This window comes from Poecile atricapillus, chromosome 3 (assembly GCF_030490865.1).
Source record: "Poecile atricapillus isolate bPoeAtr1 chromosome 3, bPoeAtr1.hap1, whole genome shotgun sequence".
Classification (NCBI taxonomy): Eukaryota; Metazoa; Chordata; class Aves; order Passeriformes; family Paridae; genus Poecile; species Poecile atricapillus.
This window is the reverse complement of record NC_081251.1, coordinates 25,466,030-25,472,757: the sequence shown is the minus strand read 5'-3', so window position 1 is coordinate 25,472,757 and position 6,728 is coordinate 25,466,030.

The window sequence follows — 6,728 nt, the reverse complement described above, 5'->3', positions numbered from 1 at the left end:
GAGGTGAGAGGCTGGGAAACCCCCCAGCCCTCCCCGGTCTGTCACAGCGCAGCAGAACTTTATGCTGAACTTCTTCCCGATGAATTAAATATAAATGCCGGGCGGAGCTGCCGGCTGTGCCCGAGGGGCCAGAGCCGTCCCGGAGCGTGAGCCAAAGGGCGAGTGGCGGGGCAAACCCGCTAGCCGGGGCGAAATGCGAGGTGCAGCTAGTGGAGCCTGTGTGTCTTTCTGCTTCCCTTCCAGATGCTGTCATGAGAACTCATCACTTTCGCTCTGAGGTAATTTATTTAGCACGCAATTTCAAGGTCAGAAGTTGTTCTTTTTACCCGAGTACATATTGTCGTGGTCTTTTGTTGATGAAATCATATAGCGAACTTTTCATTTTGCATGAAAGACATAATGTCCTCTTTCATTTCTTGGTTCGGTTTTTTTTCCTTCCCAACACAAAATGAGCTCTTCATCTGTGTTACCCTAACCGGCCTGTCGATTTGTGTCATTCCCAAAGGAATTGGTTACTTGGAGAAAAGCTGTGCTTACTGTACGTGCCAGACCTCCCTGTGCCCAAAAGCAGCCCTGAGCCCAGTTACTGACCTCGCTGTAAATACGCGCAGAGCTGATCGGTTTTGTGACTGCAGAGCCTCTGCTCGCTTACTTTGCCCACAGCCCTCACCTGCGCCCTGCTCCTTGTCAGGGAAGTTGCCTGCTTGGCTTGGATGTTGCCGCGGGAGGTCCCAGAAGGATCCAGACTACAAACCTGCTTGGCAGGCACCTCGGTGTGTGACTTTGTATTTGGAGGTCAGGGGAATCAAAACTCTTACATGCCAGTGCTGAAAGTATAACACAAACCCCAGTCACCTCCTAGGGATTCTGAATGATGAGCATAATTGCTGGAAAAATATGAAAAATAATATTTGTTTTAGTACCCACTTTGTTTCCATGCTGCTCTGTAGAGCTCTTGTCTAGATATTTCTCTTGCCTGGTTTCCTGCTATTGATTTAAGGCATATTTTCATGCCATTGCCTATTATTCTGAAAGCCTTGAGAGACAGCGTTGCACACAAGAGATATTTTGTTTTAAATTATTTGCATTTTCCCTTACCCTGCTGTGGGTGTGAAAATTAGCCAATTATGACTAATGTTTTCAAAAGTGTGCATGGGATACATTTTTGCAACATGGTTCATGTTGGCAATAGGTTTTAAATTCTTAACTATTTTGAAATTTGTACACACTATCACTAAAAGATGCTACAGGGAGTGTCCTATCTTTAAACCATGAAAAGCCTGAGTTTGTTGTTCACCAGTGCTTCAGTAAAGTGAACAAACAAATGTGTCTCTCTGGAAATCAAAATATGTTTTCAGTATTTGGTTTATCTAATATGAAATGCTTGGTTTCCATGCAAAATTCACTCCGTCCTAGATGGAGATGAAGTGTAATGTTTTGAAATACATGCCATCCTGCATGGTGACACTTCAGAGGGAAGCTGGCAGAGTAATTTATTTTTATTGCTTCCGCATGTGGATATTTGTTTATCACCCAGTCAGAAGTAGACAAATTTAAAATATTTCCTAGAATCTTCCATTAAATGAAACATGCTAGAGTAACTGTTAGATTCTTTCATAATTTTCTGTATTTTGTTTAGATGTAGTAATAATGCAGCTATTGGTCTAAGCTGCCCTTTTAAATAAGTGGTAAAACTGTTTTCACCCTCCATTGTCTGATTAGACTTTTGATAGAGAAACCATGACTCATTTGACATCATTAAATTTTCGTTTTCCAATATTTTTTAAAGTAAAATGTCATTTTAATGAATTTAATAGAATTCATTAATGAAAAAACTACAGCTGTACTTCCAATAAAAATATTGGAAACATTATCTAAAGCAGAATTTGACATTCTCTGTCTATATCCTCACAAAACATTATGCACTTCTAACTGCAACACTATGTTGATGAAAGCAAAGCAGGATACATGAAAATATGGGCTTTGCAAAATCCCCCCACCTCCAAAAGTAATGTAATATCTCCAAGTTTCATAGCACAAGGTACATCTGCTAGCTTCCACCATGCTTAGTTGTTTGTCAGGTGTAGTTATAAATAGTGTTTCTTAATTATAATAAAAGATAATGAAAAATAGGTTGATAGTAAATAGCAGTGGGTTGGCATTCATCTCCTGAGAGCTGGGTTCAAATCTGACTTCCATCACATGTGAACGTGCAGGTGGTCTAGCAGCAGTGCACAGAGAATTATAATTGCCCTATCTACAGAGCGTTGGCAATTCCTGCATGATTGACTGCCTGCCAGGAAAGCCTTATATTTGGAAAAATAGATGTGTGCAAATTTATGTTGAGATTCTTTGCCACAGCTCTCATGGTGCATGCCTTCATTGTCTATATACAGTGAGAACTATTGCATTCTTTTCCTTTAATGCTGAACCACACAATAAAAAATAAGACTGCATACTATGGAAGGGTAGATACAAAATTTGAAAATGTATTTATGGTCCTTTTCAGCCCTTTTGTTTTGAATTTTATATGCCACTGGTGAATTGAATCCACAAATATTTTATTTTTGTGGGCCTTGATTTTTAATGTCTCTGCAAAATATGCCTCATTATCATACATCAAAAGTCTACATAGATATTACTTATTATAGAATGAACTTAAACACATGACCCCCTGCCTCAAAAGGAGGTAAATTTGCATGAATCATTATGAATATAAAGTAGGTTAAAGTCTGCCTTTGTTAGAGATTCTTAATAACAGAAAAAATTAACCAGGAAGATGTGAGTTTATTGAGATAATACAGTGATGTCCCTACCTCCCTACTAACACTTGCTACCATCTGAAGTTTATCAGGCCTAACTTTTAATATATTTTTTATTACAGTCCTCAGGTTCATTGTAACTGCTCCTAAGATTCTTCCATCCCTCCAGGTACTATAGAAATTCCATGAAGCCACAAAGGAATCACACCCAGAATAGTTAATGTTCCTAATCTCAGGAAGACCTAGATATGCCACTGCTTTAAAAAGAAAACAAGTAAATTTCCAACAGAAATATTCATTGCTACATGACACATCAGACTTTGATGTAGTTGTTTGCACCAGTCTGTCTTTACTTTGAGAATCGGCTGTAGAATGAAATACCTATGCTGAACCAAAACCACACCAAAATAATAATGTAACTCAATGAGAGTTTTACCAAAGTAGGGACTATGCTCCATTGTTGGGCCTTTTATTATTATTATTATTATTATTATTATTATTATTATTATTATTATTATTATTATTATTGAAAAAATATAAAGGCTATCAATGATTCACCAATTTCATTCTTGTGCTCTTTGTAGAAGTTTTTTTTTTTTTCATGAAGTAGACGAATTTTCTCTGAGTACTTTGTGGGCTTGGGCTTGATACATTTCAGTGGTTATCATTTCATGCTTTAGAAGGAGGTCTGAAAGTCTCCTGTACCTTTCAATTTCAAAGCATTGCTTAATGTGTTGGTGTTGCCGCTTCTTGTGATTTAAATTTCTCTCTGAATTAGTTTTCCTCATAGTTGAAGCCTCTGGAGTCATTGGATTAAGTGAGACTTTTACCTTTCAATTAAAAGAGAAGCAAGCTTCTAGCCCTTAGGCTGGAAAGAATTAATCTGAACAGTATAATTCTTAATATATTTTGATTTGGTGGTAAGAACTGTTGAAAAGGAAGATTCTCATTCAGGATCTATAAATGGTTGTGTTTTATGAGATTGTGAAGGATTAGTTGTGCTAACTGCTAAAGTAGTAGTTTTCATATTATTGAGGAAAAATTACCAGATTTATAAATATTTTCCTGAAATTTTCTCTGAGCTTCACAATTTTTCTTCATCTTAACTTTTAAATATGTTAGAGATACTATGACCTCAGGAGCTGAAGGTATCGGTGGCAGTGGGTAGTGACAAGCAACATAGTATCACTTTGTTTTCATTTAATTTTGACTCACGTATTTTGGACAAATTTCCTGTGACTGCTTCCAATGAAACCTACAGGTCTAAAACTACTGGGCAACAGATCAGTGCAAGTTTTACAGTCCACTGTGAATTCTGACTTCACATAACCCAGGTGGGACTAAACACACCAGTAAGACAAATAGGAGTTGACACTTTGTGAAAAGACTCTCTGGGAGGGGCTGGCAGCGTGTGTTAACCACGTCTGTAGCAAAGGAAAAACATTTGGTGGTTTGAGTTTTGCAGACCCCACATTTTCATTTTAGTACCCTGAACAGTTGCTATAAGGTTGTAAATATCCAGTCTATTTCAATATTTTTATTGATAACATGGGTATTGAGTCTTTCATTAGTAAATTTGCAGATGTGTGTCGATCTGTTGGAAGGGAGAAGGGCTCTGCAGAGAGACCTGGAATGGTTGGATGGATGGGCAGAGTTCAGTAAGTAGAAGTTTAACAAGCCCAAGTGCCAAGTCCTGCATTTTGGCCACAATAACCCCCTGCAACGTTTTAGGGGCTGTGTGGCTGGACAGTGTCCCTGCAGAAAGGGGCCTGGGGGTACTGGTGCGAGGTGGCTGGACATGAGCCAGCCCTGTGCCCTGCTAGCCAAGAGGGCCAATGGCATTCTGGCCTGTATTATCAGGAGTAGTGTGGCCAGCAGGAGCAGGGAGGTCATTCTCCCCCTGTACTGGGCACTGGTGAGGCCACACCTGAGTTCTGTGTCCAGTTCTGGCACCTCAGTTAAGGAAGGATGTTGAGATGCTTGAACACATCCAGAGGAGGCAACGAGGCTGGTGAGGGGCTTGGAACACAAACCCTGTGAGGAGCAGCTGAGGGAGCTGGGGTTGTTTGGCCTGGAGAAAAGGAGACTCAGAGGTGACCTCATCACTCTCTACAACACCCTGAAAGGTGGCTGTAGTCAGGTGGGGGTTGGTCTCTTTCTCCAGGCAGCAGCTGACAGAATGAGAGGACACAGCCTTAAGCTGTGCCAAGGGAAATATAGGTTGGATATTAGGAAAAAGATTTTTACAGAAAAAGTGAAAAGGTACTGGAACTGTCTTCCCTGGAATGTTGGTGGAGTCCCCATCCCTGGATGTGTTTTAAAAAAGACTGGATGTGGCACTCAGTGCCATGGTTTAGTTGAGGTGTTAGGGCATGGGTTGGACTCGATGATCTTGAAAGTCTCTTCCAGCCCAGTGGTTCTGTATTGTTGTGATTAGACTGGTAGTGAAATAGTTCATCCAAGACTGATGACATTTTTTAAGAGCAAATGGATTTTCTAAATCATCCATTATGGATATGCAAAACTATAGTACAACAATCCCCGGGAAATGTATGTATTACTTTAGCAACATGGATGCCTAGAAAATTGTACATAAACTTAACCCTAAGTGTCCCTTTGCCATAATCAGGCCCCTTCTGAGGCTGATTGTAAGACAGTTGCCTAAAAATACAGTTCCAGTTATCTTACAAAACAATAACGAATAGTCTTTGAAGACTTGCACCACAATTCATCCTGGACATTGCAGTTATTTATAAACTGCTCCAGATATGTACAGCTCCAGTGAAAGGAGAAATCAGCAGACCCTCCGAGCTGAATTTGAGTCTTCTGTTTGATTGGAGGGAGTGCATCCAAGGAGCACCACAATTGTGCAGGACTAGACAGAAAAATACATTCATTCACCTTTTGAAAGGATGTTTCATTGTCTTTACAGAGCTGAATCAGCCTGAAGATATTTTACCTTTGTGTTTGACATGATTTTCCTTCAGGATGCCTAAACTATTTTTCCATTAGCTGCCTAAGAATTAAGGAGCAGATTCAAAGGAAAATAAATCAGAGAAAAAAATAAATTGTTTTCTTAGATGTATGAGAGCACTTACATACAGGAATGAATGTAGAGCTATAAATACAGGCCACACTGTATAAGGACAAATCCTTCTGTCCGTTTTTCATAACATATCCCCAGACAGAGTATGCCACACTGCAAACTAGGTATCATTGAGATTTGGTTTACTATATGTCACCTGTCTATCACTCTTTGTCAGCTTTAGTCACAGCAATGCTGCCCTTAGATAGCCCACAGGCATTGGTCTGTGCTGAGGAACAGCCTGTTTGGCAATTGCATCACAAAGTATACGGCAATTGTCTGGGTCTTGCAGCCAGGCTGGTTGAGTGCTGAGCTAAACTAACTCCAGAGAAGTTAATTGTAAATATTTAGATATTCATGTTTCTCAGTATCTACTGTTACCTGTGGAAACATGTGTTTCAGATGAGTTGCAGTTCAGTTGAGCTGTGTGCCATTTAAGTGCACAACCCCAGTACATGCCAACAGAGCCCGGGTTTCAAGGGGATGCAGGGGGAGCATGGCTTGTGGCCATTCGCCTGTTAACAGACACGTTGTACACGTGTACAGAATGGGAACTTCTAGCTACTGTCTTTTGCCCTAAACAAACCTCAGATTGAAACCACAAATTAAAATAGCTGAGGTCATACTTGCAGTGAGCACATGTATTTCCACATCTGCAGAAACTGTTCTTACACAGACAGAAAGGATCATGCAGGGCTCCATAGATCACAGACTGCTCAGAAAAGCTTAATCATCTGCACTGATTTCTCAGTTACTGTAGTTAGATTATAATGGGTGACAGATCATGTTGTGGATGCTCCTAAAGTAGCTCAGCTCTTTAGACTGAGGGTATTAAATGTGAGAAAGCACCACATGAACAGGGTAGTATGACCCTTGGGGCT